At 44.3% G+C, this 17,715-nt stretch overlaps 1 long non-coding RNA gene across 2 annotated transcripts; it reads right to left on the bottom strand.

Annotated features, from left to right (window-relative positions):
- Nucleotides 1-477: 477 nt before the first annotated feature.
- Nucleotides 478-1,649, bottom strand: LOC135051287 (uncharacterized). Of its 2 annotated transcripts, none has more exons than XR_010242163.1 (3): nt 1,582-1,649; nt 854-971; nt 478-723 (listed from the first exon to the last, which is right to left on the bottom strand). It is a non-coding gene; the product is annotated as an uncharacterized LOC135051287 (long non-coding RNA). The 2 variants fall into 2 exon arrangements; XR_010242162.1 differs by lacking the exon at nt 1,582-1,649 and adding an exon at nt 1,077-1,170.
- Between the last annotated feature and the right edge of the window lie 16,066 nt (nt 1,650-17,715).

Here is a 17,715-nt window from a genome sequence, read left to right on the forward strand (position 1 = left end):
CATTTGTAAAACCGGTTCTTGGTAAGCACCTGGGACCTAGGGAGAAGCTATCTGCCAAATTTCAAGATTGTAGGCCTTGCGGTTTAAGAGATTTTGTGATGAGTTAATCAGTGAGTCATTTTCCCTTTAATATATATATATATATATATATATATATATATATATATATATATATATATACAAAAAAATGTCTTCCACCCCGCGCTCAACCCACCAGCAGCAATATGGAGAAAGTCCCTGTTAGTGAACTTTCAAAGAATAACATAAACAAAAACAATAACCAATTGCGCTTGGTATAACTTTAAAACACTCAGATTTTAGTATTTCCAGTAGCTGTTCTTCCACGGTGTGGATTCTTATAACTGGTATCACCTGCAAGTATACCCTCACACCAGAGAACACACCCGAACAAAAAGACGGCCAGAATGGCCTAAATTAGATATGATACCAATTTGTTTTTATTAAAAAACATATAGAATTCCATAAATTCATATGAACATTTTTTTACAGATAAAAGGTTCCATACATTCATATAAACATTCTTAAAAGAAAAACATCCAGATACAGTCAATAGGTTTTCTGTTCAAGCCTTTAAAGAACACCCTCACCCTTATAGGTGTATATTCTGTAGGGTGTATTAATGAACTAGATAAGAGACCGTAACGGATTCGACCCAACGCGTTTCGTCAGAACGACTTCATCAGGGGTTTCTGTATGGTATCACTAAAACATAAAACGGGTGATTGGATGGTCCTTTAAAATGTCTAGGATAATTTTTATATACACACATATATGCATATACACATAGGGACGGAAAATGGAGGAGAAAATGGAGAAGGAAATATATACATACCAAAAAAAGGAAGGAACAAAGGCCTTCATGGATATAAAACATCCATAGCCCATATATATAGGACCAACTTTTAATAGAGATGGATAATTCACCCAGAATGGTTGTAGGATGGTAAAACCTATGGATATTATTAATTGGTTTGAAGACCATAATTTTAATATTCGGACATATTTTTACTGGGTGCTATCAGGTGTGGTGTCTTAACATATAATTTTATACATACCAAGCATAAACGCATACGCCTTTAAGGGTATTCAGCTAGTTAATGAACCTGGTTGCAGACTCTTTTCAGTTTTTATGCAGGGTCTGTTAAATTTGAACCCTAAAGAATATTTAACAACATTTCAGCTACATATACTTTAAAGTGCAATTATATCACAAACTCCAAAAAGTGAATAATAAACGGTGTGTTCAATAAATTTACATATAGTGAATAACTGCACCACTCAGTGTTAATTTCTATAGCATAGAGCTAATTTCATATATAATACTAATAATGGTATCCAATCTCATTACAATTGTGTTTCTTTCAATACCACATAGTTGCATCATATCTAACTCGTTTTCATAATATCTATTTAATATTCATTCCATTCATAATTTGAATACATGATAATACAAAAGATCAGGTGCTCACTTAGATCACAATATCAGTGATTACAATTTAAACATACAAGTCTTACATATTAGACAAATACAGTCCAGTACAATGCATTCCAAATACTTACTGCAGCCACCAGGAAAGAGACACAAGTAACAGCCACATCCAAAATGAACTGGCACAGCACTGAGACTGCTATTTATTCATCTCAGTGCAAGTCTCACTTCCTGTAATTAGTGGCTCTAATTATTAGTTTTTCCTGGATACTGCTCCTATTCCAAACATAATTCCACACTTAAAAGGATTAGAATAATCCCTAGATTTAGGTGATCTTTTTAATTTGAAAGAAAAAAGTGAATTGTGCTTAAAAACAACTTAAAAGTGTCTATGAACTAACTATCAGGTGTGTGGATACTGATTTCCTGCATGTGTTCCACTCAGCAAAGGCTGGAACGCATATGTAAGGAGACAAAAAAAAAAAAAAAAAAGTTTAAATCCTATACTTCATTTATATATTGCTAATGCAAAAAAGCAAGTGTTTGTATTCAATATGCCTATTACCGCTAATCTTTATATCTCCATAGTAAATATCTAAGATTGGTAAAAAGAATTTAAATCCTATATCTTATTTATAATTTGCTAGAACAAAAGTGTCAAAAACCAAATTGTTCGTGTTCAAAATATATTTTACCACTAATCTAGGTGGAGCACTAGATAAACTATTCTTTTTTGTAACAAATTGTACCATATGTATATATACATATACACATAAAATAAGTATTCAAATGCAGAGTCCAAGGCTGGTACATTTATCCACATATTCTAACATGCTTTTAAAGACACAGTGATCGTATACTCCGTAATAAAATTTTTTTTTTTTTTTTTTTCTTTTCTTTTCTTTATATTGCATTTATTTTCACATCATAGTGTTATTTTACATACATAGTTTTCAAAATAGCCCCATGTAAAATTTGAAGAAAAAAAAAAAAAAAAAAAATGAATGAGAGGGAGAAACAAAAGGGAGGGAATATAATCTGGATCTTAGTTAGAAAGAAGAATCTATAAAATGATGGGAAACTATAGATCTCATAGGAAAGATACTATATCAATGTTCTCATTAAGTCCCCCTGGTACCAACGTGTTTAAATGATAGATCCAATACGTTTCCCTTTTTGATAGAAGAAGGTCCCTATCTCCTCCTCTATCTCCTAGCCGTACGCACTCAAGGATTGTAAATGAAAATCCTTTTAAGTTCGAATTATGACATTCCAAGAAATGCCTCGGCAGGTTATGACTTGTTACCTTATTTTTAATGCTACGCATATGTTCTTGGATTCTAAGTTTTACTAACCGCTTCGTCTTGCCAATGCAGGACAAATTGCATGGACAAGTAATTCTATAAATGACATACTGTGAGTTACAGTTAACCAACTCTTTCAGTTTGTATTCCAAGCCATTATCCAATAGCCACACAAACGGTTTCTTTTCCATGTGTTTGCAGCAAATGCAATGTCCACATGGAAAACAACCTCCCTTTTTCTTCATTGAAAGAAATGTATCTGGTCCAGATGTGGATACTTTAGTAGATTTAAGTTTGCTTGGGGCCAGAATGCTTTTCAAATTCTTTGCCCTTCTGAAAATAACTAGAGGTTTTGGAGGGAGAGAGGGTCCCAACACTGGATCCTTTAACAGGATATTCCAATGTTTCTCCAATGTTTTTTTCACCATCCAATTTTCTTTGTTATATTGAGTAATGAATGGTCGACATTGAAAGTGTTTTTCTACTTTCTTTCTAGTATTATTCGATAGGAGACTCGGTCTATCTTGTTTCAATGCTCTATCAATCGCCTCCTCTATTTTTAAAGCATTGTAACCTCTTGACAGGAAGCGTTCTTTTAGAATCTCCGTTTGAACCAGAAAGTCGTTGACATTACTACAATTTTTCCGAAGCCTCAGGAATTGTGCATAGGGGACATTCTCAATCCAATTTCGATGGTGACAACTTGTAGATGGTATAAAACTATTAGTGTCCACATCTTTGAAAAAGGTTGAGGTCTTAATATTTTCATTTACTGTACTTTCCAATTTAATGTCTAAGTAATCAATTATAATCGTGTCTGTTCTGTGAGTAAATTTCAGATTGAATTGGTTTTGATGGATAGCTTCTATAAAAGAGGCTATACTTTGTGAGTCACCATTCCATACAAAAATCAAATCGTCAATATAGCGCCTATAGAATCTAATATTTTCTGTAAAGAAAGGGGAACCATAGACAAAAGTGTTCTCCCACTCCCCCATCAGCAGGTTCGCATACGATGGGGCAAATTTTGTCCCCATTGCAGTCCCCTGCTGTTGGAGGTAGTGGGCATCTCCAAACTGGAAATAATTGTGTCGCAGAATATATTCAATACTGTGTAGGATAAACTCAGTTTCTCCCACAGTTTTTTCCAAATCAATTTCCAAGGTTTTCTTGACTGCAAGGACCCCCTTATCGTGCGGAATTGACGAATAGAGGGCTTGGACATCGATTGTAAGCCAAGTGTCCCCTTCTCTCCATATATAGTTTGCCAATTCCTGTAGTAAACTAGTAGAGTCTTTCAAAAAAGATGGCAACCTTTTTACATAGTGTTGTAGTTTGAGGTCTATATAGTGTGACAAATTTGAGGTCAAAGAGTTGATCCCCGATTTGTAATGCCGAAGATCTTTGTTTGTGTATATTTAATAACATATTTGATACATCTAATCTCAATGTATTTCCTATTTGAAATATAAAGGTGCACTTTGTATGTTCAGCTGTTACAATGTTTCAATTAGAGATGAGCGCCTGAAATTTTTCGGGTTTTGTGTTTTGGTTTTGGGTTCGGTTCCGCGGCCGTGTTTTGGGTTCGAACGCGTTTTGGCAAAACCTCACCGAATTATTTTTGTCGGATTCGGGTGTGTTTTGGATTCGGGTGTTTTTTTCCAAAAACACTAAAAAACAGCTTAAATCATAGAATTTGGGGGTCATTTTGATCCCAAAGTATTATTAACCTCAAAAACCATAATTTACACTCATTTTCAGTCTATTCTGAATACCTCACACCTCACAATATTATTTTTAGTCCTAAAATTTGCACCGAGGTCGCTGTGTGAGTAAGATAAGCGACCCTAGTGGCCGACACAAACACCGGGCCCATCTAGGAGTGGCACTGCAGTGTCACGCAGGATGTCCCTTCCAAAAAACCCTCCCCAAACAGCACATGACGCAAAGAAAAAAAGAGGCGCAATGAGGTAGCTGTGTGAGTAAGATTAGCGACCCTAGTGGCCGACACAAACACCGGGCCCATCTAGGAGTGGCACTGCAGTGTCACGCAGGATGGCCCTTCCAAAAAACCCTCCCCAAACAGCACATGACGCAAAGAAAAAAAGAGGCGCAATGAGGTAGCTGACTGTGTGAGTAAGATTAGCGACCCTAGTGGCCGACACAAACACCGGGCACATCTAGGAGTGGCACTGCAGTGTCACGCAGGATGTCCCTTCCAAAAAACCCTCCCCAAACAGCACATGACGCAAAGAAAAAAAGAGGCGCAATGAGGTAGCTGTGTGAGTAAGATTAGCGACCCTAGTGGCCGACACAAACACCGGGCCCATCTAGGAGTGGCACTGCAGTGTCACGCAGGATGTCCCTTCCAAAAAACTCTCCCCAATCAGCACATGATGCAAAGAAAAAGAAAAGAAAAAAGAGGTGCAAGATGGAATTATCCTTGGGCCCTCCCACCCACCCTTATGTTGTATAAACAAAACAGGACATGCACACTTTAACCAACCCATCATTTCAGTGACAGGGTCTGCCACACGACTGTGACTGATATGACGGGTTGGTTTGGACCCCCCCCAAAAAAGAAGCAATTAATCTCTCCTTGCACAAACTGGCTCTACAGAGGCAAGATGTCCACCTCATCTTCACCCTCCGATATATCACCGTGTACATCCCCCTCCTCACAGATTATCAATTCGTCCCCACTGGAATCCACCATCTCAGCTCCCTGTGTACTTTGTGGAGGCAATTGCTGCTGGTCAATGTCTCCGCGGAGGAATTGATTATAATTCATTTTAATGAACATCATCTTCTCCACATTTTCTGGATGTAACCTCGTACGCCGATTGCTGACAAGGTGAGCGGCGGCACTAAACACTCTTTCGGAGTACACACTTGTGGGAGGGCAACTTAGGTAGAATAAAGCCAGTTTGTGCAAGGGCCTCCAAATTGCCTCTTTTTCCTGCCAGTATAAGTACGGACTGTGTGACGTGCCTACTTGGATGCGGTCACTCATATAATCCTCCACCATTCTATCAATGTTGAGAGAATCATATGCAGTGACAGTAGACGACATGTCCGTAATCGTTGTCAGGTCCTTCAGTCCGGACCAGATGTCAGCATCAGCAGTCGCTCCAGACTGCCCTGCATCACCGCCAGCGGGTGGGCTCGGAATTCTGAGCCTTTTCCTCGCACCCCCAGTTGCGGGAGAATGTGAAGGAGGAGATGTTGACAGGTCGCGTTCCGCTTGACTTGACAATTTTGTCACCAGCAGGTCTTTCAACCCCAGCAGACCTGTGTCTGCCGGAAAGAGAGATCCAAGGTAGGCTTTAAATCTAGGATCGAGCACGGTGGCCAAAATGTAGTGCTCTGATTTCAACAGATTGACCACCCGTGAATCCTTGTTAAGCGAATTAAGGGCTGCATCCACAAGTCCCACATGCCTAGCGGAATCGCTCCGTGTTAGCTCCTTCTTCAATGCCTCCAGCTTCTTCTGCAAAAGCCTGATGAGGGGAATGACCTGACTCAGGCTGGCAGTGTCTGAACTGACTTCACGTGTGGCAAGTTCAAAGGGCATCAGAACCTTGCACAACGTTGAAATCATTCTCCACTGCACTTGAGACAGGTGCATTCCATCTCCTATATCGTGCTCAATTGTATAGGCTTGAATGGCCTTTTGCTGCTCCTCCAACCTCTGAAGCATATAGAGGGTTGAATTCCACCTCGTTACCACTTCTTGCTTCAGATGATGGCAGGGCAGGTTCAGTAGTTTTTGGTGGTGCTCCAGTCTTCTGTACGTGGTGCCTGTACGCCGAAAGTGTCCCGCAATTTTTCTGGCCACCGACAGCATCTCTTGCACGCCCCTGTCGTTTTTTAAAAAATTCTGCACCACCAAATTCAAGGTATGTGCAAAACATGGGACGTGCTGGAATTTGCCCATATTTAATGCACACACAATATTGCTGGCGTTGTCCGATGCCACAAATCCACAGGAGAGTCCAATTGGGGTAAGCCATTCCGCGATGATCTTCCTCAGTTGCCGTAAGAGGTTTTCAGCTGTGTGCGTATTCTGGAAAGCGGTGATACAAAGCGTAGCCTGCCTAGGAAAGAGTTGGCGTTTGCGAGATGCTGCTACTGGTGCCGCCGCTGCTGTTCTTGCGGCGGGAGTCCATACATCTACCCAGTGGGCTGTCACAGTCATATAGTCCTGACCCTGCCCTGCTCCACTTGTCCACATGTCCGTGGTTAAGTGGACATTGGGTACAACTGCATTTTTTAGGACACTGGTGAGTCTTTTTCTGACGTCCGTGTACATTCTCGGTATCGCCTGCCTAGAGAAGTGGAACCTAGATGGTATTTGGTAACGGGGGCACACTGCCTCAATAAATTGTCTAGTTCCCTGTGAACTAACGGCGGATACCGGACGCACGTCTAACACCAACATAGTTGTCAAGGACTCAGTTATCCGCTTTGCAGTAGGATGACTGCTGTGATATTTCATCTTCCTCGCAAAGGACTGTTGAACAGTCAATTGCTTACTGGAAGTAGTACAAGTGGGCTTACGACTTCCCCTCTGGGATGACCATCGACTCCCAGCGGCAACAACAGCAGCGCCAGCAGCAGTAGGCGTTACACGCAAGGATGCATCGGAGGAATCCCAGGCAGGAGAGGACTCGTCAGACTTGCCAGTGACATGGCCTGCAGGACTATTGGCATTCCTGGGGAAGGAGGAAATTGACACTGAGGGAGTTGGTGGGGTGGTTTGCGTGAGCTTGGTTACAAGAGGAAGGGATTTACTGGTCAGTGGACTGCTTCCGCTGTCACCCAAAGTTTTTGAACTTGTCACTGACTTATTATGAATGCGCTGCAGGTGACGTATAAGGGAGGATGTTCCGAGGTGGTTAACGTCCTTACCCCTACTTATTACAGCTTGACAAAGGCAACACACGGCTTGACACCTGTTGTCCGCATTTCTGGTGAAATACCTCCACACCGAAGAGCTGATTTTTTTGGTATTTTCACCTGGCATGTCAACGGCCATATTCCTCCCACGGACAACAGGTGTCTCCCCGGGTGCCTGACTTAAACAAACCACCTCACCATCAGAATCCTCCTGGTCAATTTCCTCCCCAGCGCCAGCAACACCCATATCCTCCTCATCCTGGTGTACTTCAACACTGACATCTTCAATCTGACTATCAGGAACTGGACTGCGGGTGCTCCTTCCAGCACTTGCAGGGGGCATGCAAATAGTGGAAGGCGCATGCTCTTCACGTCCAGTGTTGGGAAGGTCAGGCATCGCAAACGACACAATTGGACTCTCCTTGTGGATTTGGGATTTCAAAGAACGCACAGTTCTTTGCGGTGCTTTTGCCAGCTTGAGTCTTTTCAGTTTTCTAGCGAGAGGCTGAGTGCTTCCATCCTCATGTGAAGCTGAACCACTAGCCATGAACATAGGCCAGGGCCTCAGCCGTTCCTTGCCACTCCGTGTGGTAAATGGCATATTGGCAAGTTTACGCTTCTCCTCCGACAATTTTATTTTAGGTTTTGGAGTCCTTTTTTTCTGATATTTGGTGTTTTGGATTTGACATGCTCTGTACTATGACATTGGGCATCGGCCTTGGCAGACGACGTTGCTGGCATTTCATCGTCTCGGCCATGACTAGTGGCAGCAGCTTCAGCACGAGGTGGAAGTGGATCTTGATCTTTCCCTAATTTTGGAACCTCAACTTTTTTGTTCTCCATATTTTATAGGCAGAACTAAAAGGCACCTCAGGTAAACAATGGAGATGGATGGATTGGATACTAGTATACAATTATGGACGGACTGCCACGGTTAGGTGGTATAAAAAAACCACGGTTAGGTGGTATATAATACAATTATGGATGGACGGACTGCCTGCCGAGTGCCGACACAGAGGTAGCCACAGCCGTGAACTACCGCACTGTACACTGGTTGATAAAGAGATAGTAGTATACTCGTAACAACTAGTATGACGACGGTATAAAGAATGAAAAAAAAACCACGGTTAGGTGGTATATATTATAATACAATTATGGTTGGACGGACTGCCTGCCGAGTGCCGACACAGAGGTAGCCACAGCCGTGAACTACCGCACTGTACACTGGTTGATAAAGAGATAGTAGTATACTCGTAACAACTAGTATGACTGACTATGACGGTATAAAGAATGAAAAAAAAACCACGGTTAGGTGGTATATATTATAATACAATTATGGATGGACGGACTGCCTGCCGACTGCCGACACAGAGGTAGCCACAGCCGTGAACTACCGCACTGTACACTGGTTGATAAAGAGATAGTAGTATACTCGTAACAACTAGTATGACACTATGACGGTATAAAGAATGAAAAAAAAACCACGGTTAGGTGGTATATATTATAATACAATTATGGATGGACGGACTGCCTGCCGACTGCCGACACAGAGGTAGCCACAGCCGTGAACTACCGCACTGTACACTGGTTGATAAAGAGATAGTAGTATACTCGTAACAACTAGTATGACACTATGACGGTATAAAGAATGAAAAAAAAACCACGGTTAGGTGGTATATATTATAATACAATTATGGATGGACGGACTGCCTGCCGACTGCCGACACAGAGGTAGCCACAGCCGTGAACTACCGCACTGTACACTGGTTGATAAAGAGATAGTAGTATACTCGTAACAACTAGTATGACACTATGACGGTATAAAGAATGAAAAAAAAAACCACGGTTAGGTGGTATATATTATAATAATACAATTATGGATGGACGGACTGCCTGCCGAGTTCCGACACAGAGGTAGCCACAGCCGTGAACTACCGCACTGTACACTGGTTGATAAAGAGATAGTAGTATACTCGTAACAACTAGTATGACACTATGACGGTATAAAGAATGAAAAAAAAACCACGGTTAGGTGGTATATATTATAATACAATTATGGATGGACGGACTGCCTGCCGACTGCCGACACAGAGGTAGCCACAGCCGTGAACTACCGCACTGTACACTGGTTGATAAAGAGATAGTAGTATACTCGTAACAACTAGTATGACACTATGACGGTATAAAGAATGAAAAAAAAACCACGGTTAGGTGGTATATATTATAATACAATTATGGATGGACGGACTGCCTGCCGACTGCCGACACAGAGGTAGCCACAGCCGTGAACTACCGCACTGTACACTGGTTGATAAAGAGATAGTAGTATACTCGTAACAACTAGTATGACTATGACGACGGTATAAAGAAAGAAAAAAAAATACCACGGTTAGGTGGTATATAATTATACAATTATGGATGGACGGACTGCCTGCCGAGTGCCGACTGCCGACACAGAGGTAGCCACAGCCGTGAACTACCGCACTGTACTGTGTCTGCTGCTAATATAGACTGGTTGATAAAGAGATAGTATACAACAATATACTACTATACTGGTGGTCAGGCACTGGTCACCACTAGTCACACTGGCAGTGGCACTCCTGCAGCAAAAGTGTGCACTGTTTAATTTTAAATTAATATAATATTATGTACTCCTGGCTCCTGCTATAACAACCTGCAGTGCTCCCCAGTCTCCCCCACAATTATTATAAGCTTTTATACATTGATGTGCAGCACACTGGGCTGAGCTGAGTGCACACAGACTGAGTCACACTGTGTGACTGCTGTGTATCGTTTTTTTCAGGCAGAGAACGGATATAGCAGAGAACGGATATATTAAATAAAAGTTAACTTAACAACAACTGCACTGGTCACTGTGGTAAACTCTGTCTGCACAATCTCTCTCTCTCTCTCTCTCTTCTAATCTATTCTAATGGAGAGGACGCCAGCCACGTCCTCTCCCTATCAATCTCAATGCACGTGTGAAAATGGCGGCGACGCGCGGCTCCTTATATAGAATCCGAGTCTCGCGAGAATCCGACAGCGTCATGATGACGTTCGGGCGCGCTCGGGTTAACCGAGCAAGGCGGGAAGATCCGAGTCGCTCGGACCCGTGAAAAAAAAAGTGAAGTTCGTGCGGGTTCGGATTCAAAGAAACCGAACCCGCTCATCTCTAGTTTCAATCATTGTTGATTGACCTTGAAATCTCATTACCTGGCTTTATAGCTGTTGTCAACCTTTAACTGGAATCATTCCAGTGTGTGTTGAATAGTGATGAGCTGGTTCGGTTCCTCGGAATCCGAACCCCCCCGAACTTCACCCATTTTACACGGTTCCGAGACGGACTCGAATCTTCCCGCCTTGCTCAGTTAACCCGAGCGCGCCCGAACGTCATCATCCCGCTGTCGGATTCTCACGAGATTCGTATTCTATATAAGGAGCCGCTGTCTCCGCCATTTTCATGTGTGCAGAGTTCTCTCAGTTGTGTTCAGTATGCTGCAAATATCTGTGCTCAGTGTGCTGCAAATATCTGTGCTCAGTGTGCTTGCAAATATCTGTGCTCAGTGTGCTGAAAATATCTACGTTCTCTGCCTGAAAAACGCTCCATATCTGTGCTCAGTGTGCTGCAAATATCTGTGCTCAGTGTACTTTATTATGGGGACTGGGGACCACCAGTATTATATAGTAGGAGGACAGTGCAGAGTTTTGCTGACCAGTGACCACCAGTATTATACGTTCTCTGCCTGAAAAACGCTCCATATCTGTGCTGCATTGTAGTATATAGTTGGAGGACAGTGCAGAATTTTGCTGACCAGTGACCACCAGTATTATATCAGTACGGTACAGTAGTCCACTGCTCTACCTACCTCTGTGTCGTCAAGTATACTATCCATCCATACCTGTGGTGCATTTAAGTTTTGCGCAGTATATATAGTAGGAGGACAGTGCAAAATTTTGCTGACCACCAGTATATAATATATAGCAGTACGGTACAGTAGGCCACTGCTCTACCTACCTCTGTGTCATCAAGTATACTATCCATCCATACCTGTGGTGCATTTTAGTTGTTGTGCGCAGTAGTAGTAGGACAGTGCATAATTTTGCTGACCACCAGTATATAATATATAGCAGTACAGTACAGTAGTCCACTGCTCTACCTACCTCTGTGTCATCAAGTATACTATCCATCCATACCTGTGGTGTATTTTAGTTGTTGTGTGCAGTAGTAGGAGGACAATGCATATTTTTGCTGACCACCAGTATATAATATATAGCAGTACGGTACAGTAGGCCACTGCTCTGCCTACCTCTGTGTCGTCAAGTATACTATCCATCCATATCTGTGGTGCATTTTAGTTGTTGTGCGCTGTAGTAGGAGGACAGTGCATAATTTTGCTGACCACCAGTATATAATATATAGCAGTACGGTACAGTAGTCCACTGCTCTACCTCTGTGTCGTCAAGTATACTACAAAAGTACAGTAAAATGACCCAAAAATCAAAATGAAAAGCGTCTGAGGAGAAGCGTAAACTTGCCAATATTCCATTTACGACACGGAGTGGCAAGGAACGGCTGAGGCCCTGGCCTATGTTCATGGCTAGTGGTTCAGATTCTGTTATGCACACCAGTGCCTGCAGGAAAGTACTGGTGTCAGGACTGTTATGCACTCCAGTGCCTGCAGGAATGTACTGGTGTTTGAACTGTTATGCAAAACAAATGGACTTACAGACAGACTGGGGAATATGACATAACGTACACAGAAGGTGATAGGGTAACAAAATACACACAAAGTGAACAGAGAAGCCCAGAGGCTAAGGAACTGGGTATCTCCCTTGTATTAGAACTGCTCAGATGAGAAAAGCAAGATGTTGTGTTTTAATACGTAGAGAACCCGAAATGCTGTTGCTAAGGGCAACAGCAAAACCCTAAAGGGTTACCAACGGGTGTGGCAGTAAACTCCTTGGTCAGAGATGGAATGATAGACACAAGGAGAGTCTCCACAATCCTAATTCTCACTTGCAGTGCACAGGTTCAGCTTACTGCCACTAAACTGACCCCTGACACCTAGCAAAGTGAGACAGGATTAGACAGGCAAGTCTTAGAATACAGCCGCAAACTTGCTAAGTTCACAGAGTAGTAACAGAACCCCAGCAAGCTAAACGACTGACTCCAGTCTTACTGCTAGGTCTGGATTGGCAGAGTGTAATACCAAATCCCCAGGCCTATTTGCAGTAAGCAACAAACAAATACAAAGCTACACAGTACTGGCTAACTTTCAGAAACTGACTAACCAACAAAGATTCAGCAGCATCTGCTTACCCTGAGAAGAGGCCTTATAAAGCAGGTGCTGTCCACGCCCCACTCAGACCTCACAGACTGTGAGCACAAAAACCAGCACCGGATCCCCTGCCATGCACAGAGCCTATAACCACTGCACAGCAAAAGACCCGAACCGGAGTATCAGCTGCGCTCAGGTCACTCCGCTAGCACTTGTCTCCCGGTTGCCATGACGACGTGGCAGCACAGGGCAGGAGACCCTAACAGTACCCCCCCTCTGACGAGGGGTCAAAGAACCCCTACCACCGGGTTTATCGGGGAACTGCGAGAAGAAAGAGCGTATCAGTCTGGGGGCATGAAGATCACAACTGCGCACACACGACCGCTCCTCCGGGCCATACCCCTTCCAGTGCACCAAAAATGACAGCCGACCCCGAACCACCTTGGAGTCAAGAATCCTTTCAACATCAAACTCCCTCTGGCCACGTATCAGAAGAGGGGAAGGTCTTCCACTGGAAGAAGGATTACTAATCGCCCGTTTTAAAAGGGAACAATGAAATGTTTTATTGATACCCAAAGAACAGGGCAGATCTAACTGAAATGCCACCGGATTGATAACCCTGGTGATCTTATAAGGGCCGATGAACCGGGGGCCTAACTTGTGAGATGGCTGTCTCAACTTCAAATTCTTGGTAGACAACCAGACGAAGTCTCCTAATTTGAAGCTGCAGGGTCTTTTCCGCTTATCAAAAACCCTTTTGGTCACTAATGACACAGACACAAGGGCTTTCTTCACTTTCCGCCAAATACCTCTAAGGACCGAAACCACAGAGGAACCACCAGGCGTGGAGTCCAGGGGGTCAAAAGAATTGGCCTTAGGATGATGCCCATACACACAAAGGAAGGGAGAGATCCCTGTAGCAGAGTGAGCCGTGTTGTTATAGGCAAACTCCGCCATGGACAGATGAGCAACCCAGTCAGTCTGACACTTGGAGACATAACACCTGAGGAACTGCTCCAAGGACTGGTTCACCCTTTCAGTCTGCCCATTAGACTGCGGATGGTAGCCCGACGACAAGCTGACAGAAATCTGGAGATCGGAACAAAATGCCCTCCAGAATTTGGCCACAAACTGGGATCCGCGGTCAGAGACCACATCAAGTGGCAACCCGTGGAGACGCACAACATGCAGCATAAATAATTCAGACAGGCATCTGGCCGATGGCAGCCCAACCAGTGGAACGAAGTGCGCCATCTTCGAAAACCTGTCAACGACAACCCAGATGGCTGTCATCCCCGAGGATTTGGGCAAGTCCACCACAAAATCCATTGAAATGTGGGTCCATGGCTTAGATGGGATAGAGAGTGGATGTAATGGGCCAACAGGAACCCCTCTAGGAGTCTTATTTCGGGCACAGATGTCACATGCCCGAACCCACTGATCCACATCCTTAGCCACCGAGGGCCACCACACCGCCCTAGATAGCAACTCCCGAGTTCTGGCGATACCCGGGTGACCTGCAGACTTCTTGGCATGGAATTCCAGGAACACTCGCTGTCTTAACCTAGGAGGCACAAACAAAAGACCTACCGGAAGGTCTGGAGGAGCCTGCTCCTGTGCTCTAAGGACTAATGATAAGAGGTCCTGGGTAATGCCCACTTTAATACATGATGGGGAAACAATGGGCAACGGCTCCTCGGTGGTCTCCTGGATTGGAGCAAAACTCCGCGAGAGCGCATCAGCCTTGATGTTTTTTGACCCAGGGCGATATGTTATCAAAAAATTAAAGCGAGCAAAAAACAAAGCCCATCGTGCCTGCCTGGCATTGAGACGCTTCGCTGACTCTAAATATGCCAGATTCTTATGGTCAGTGAGAATTGAGACCACAAACTTAGCCCCCTCAAGCCAGTGTCTCCACTCCTCGAGTGCATCCTTAATAGCCAACAATTCCCGGTTACCCACGTCATAATTCATCTCGGCAGGCAAAAATTTACGGGAAAAGTAAGCACAGGGATGAAGGCGATTATCAGATACTCCCATCTGAGAAAGCACTGCCCCAATACCCATCTCAGAGGCATCCACCTCCACCACAAAAGGACGCTCTGGATCTGGGTGTCGCAGCACCTTGGCCGAAACAAATGCCCTTTTGAGACGGGCAAAAGCCGCTTTAGCCTCACAAGACCAGTGAGCAACATCCGCCCCTTTCTTAGTGAGTGCCACCAAGGGCGCCACTATAGACGAAAATCCAGCGATAAATCGTCTATAAAAATTCGCAAAGCCCAGGAAACGCTGAAGCGCCTTCAAACTAGTGGGCTGCACCCAATCCAGGACTGCCTGTACCTTGGAACCCTCCATTTGGAAACCTTCTGGGGAGATAATATATCCTAGAAATGCGATTTGCTGAACTTCAAATTCGCACTTCTCCAGCTTCGCCCCAAGCCGGTGGTCTCTGAGTTTCTGGAGGACTAAGCGTACATGCTTCCGATGTTCCTCCAGGGAATGGGAGAAGATTAGGATGTCATCTAAGTATACAACTAAGAATCTATCCAAATATTCCCTGAGCACATCATTCATGAAATCCTGGAAGACTGCCGGGGCATTACAGAGCCCAAAAGGCATCACCAAATATTCATAATGCCCTGAGTGGGTATTAAAGGCATTCTTCCATTCATCCCCCTCTCTTATTCGGATTAGATTGTACGCACCGCGTAGGTCAATCTTAGAAAAAATGGTGGCAGTACGAAGCTGGTCAAACAAGACCGAAATGAGAGGCAGTGGGTATGAGTTTTTAATCGTGATACGGTTCAATTCCCTGAAGTCGATGCAGGGTCGCAACGAACCGTCCTTTTTACCCACGAAGAAGAACCCCGACCCAACTGGAGACTGTGAAGGTCTGATAAATCCCTTAGCCAAGTTCTCCTGAATGTACTCTGCCATAGCCTGAGTCTCAGGACGTGACAGGGAGTACAACCTGCTCTTGGGAAGCTTAGCATTTGGCAACAAATCAATGGCACAGTCATAGGGGCGATGGGGAGGTAGTACCTCTGCAACTTTTTTGGAGAACACGTCCGCAAAATCTGCATAACACCCTGGCAATCCTGGCAAACTTAGCTGCGAGAGCCTGACTGGAAGGCTCAAGCAACTCCTGAAACAATCAGTACCCCAACTAAGAATCTCCCCAGAGACCCAGTCAAATTGAGGATTGTGGGCCCTTAACCAGGGTAACCCCAACACCAATGGGGCAAAAGTACAGACAGTCACATAAAAGGACAATTTTTCAGAGTGTGTGGCTCCAATAAACAAAGAAATCTGGCTAGTGCAAGAGGTAATTTTACCTTGGGATAATGGTTCCCCGTTTAACCCACAAATCTCAATTTCCGATGCCAAGGGTACTAAGGGAACAGAGTGTTTCAGGGCGAATTGGCGGTCCATAAAAACCCCGTCGGCCCCACTGTCCACAAAGGCCTCAGTCTTGACAGTTTGACCGAGGATCTTCAAGGTCACCGGAATGATAAAAGTCTTCTTGGGAAATTCTGACTTCTGGCCTGACAGGATATTTCCCATCACCCTCAGGCCCTGAAGTTTTCCGGCTTTTCTGGGCATGATACTACCACATGACCTTTATTCCCACAGTACAAACACAACCCCTGCTGTCTCCTCCGCGTCTTCTCACGCGAGGAGAGGCGGGTAGCCCCAATCTGCATAGGCTCCTCGGAAAATTCCTCAGAGTCTGAGGATCCCTTGGGAAGGAAGGAAATCTCAGTCTCCCTTTCAAGCCTACGCTCTCTCAGCCGTCTATCCACCCGGATGGATAACTGCATGAGCTGATCCAAGCTATCAGGCAAGGGATATTGTACCAGTTGGTCCTTTATCTGGTTAGAAAGACCTCTTCGGTACTGGTGTCTCAGGGCTGGGTCATTCCACTGGGTATCATGGGCCAACCTCCGAAACTCCGTACAGTAAACCTCAACTGGCCTTCGCCCTTGCTTAAGGATCGAAATCTGAGCCTCGGCTGAGGCCGTCTTGTCAGGGTCATCATACAACATGCCCAGTGCCGTAAAAAAAGCATCAACACTTTTAAGCGACGGACAGTCAGGCTGCAACCCATATGCCCAGACCTGTGGGTCTCCTTGTAGCAAGGAAATCACTATGCCCACCCGCTGAATCTCCGACCCAGAAGACTGAGGCCTAAGCCGGAAGTATAGCTTGCAGCTCTCCTTGAAACAAAAGAACTGCGAGCGATCTCCAGAAAAACGATCCGGGAGATTTACTTTCGGCTCCTTAACCCCTGCAGGTGCTGCTGCTGCGGGAGCTCCGCCAGCAGCCTGGGAGGTGTGCATTTTAATGGACAAATCATTAAATTGTCGAGTCAGGACCTGCACCTGATCGACCACCTGTTGCAACGTATTTTGAGGGGTATGCTCCATATTCCCACAAAATTTCAACAGGAGTATTAGGCTGCTGAATATGTTATGCACACCAGTGCCTGCAGGAAAGTACTGGTGTCAGGACTGTTATGCACTCCAGTGCCTGCAGGAATGTACTGGTGTTTGAACTGTTATGCAAAACAAATGGACTTACAGACAGACTGGGGAATATGACATAACGTACACAGAAGGTGATAGGGTAACAAAATACACACAAAGTGAACAGAGAAGCCCAGAGGCTAAGGAACTGGGTATCTCCCTTGTATTAGAACTGCTCAGATGAGAAAAGTAAGATGTTGTGTTTTAATACGTAGAGAACCTGAAATGCTGTTGCTAAGGGCAACAGCAAAACCCTA

The sequence above is a fragment of the Pseudophryne corroboree genome, chromosome 2 (genome assembly GCF_028390025.1).
Source record: "Pseudophryne corroboree isolate aPseCor3 chromosome 2, aPseCor3.hap2, whole genome shotgun sequence".
NCBI classification, from domain to species: Eukaryota; Metazoa; Chordata; class Amphibia; order Anura; family Myobatrachidae; genus Pseudophryne; species Pseudophryne corroboree.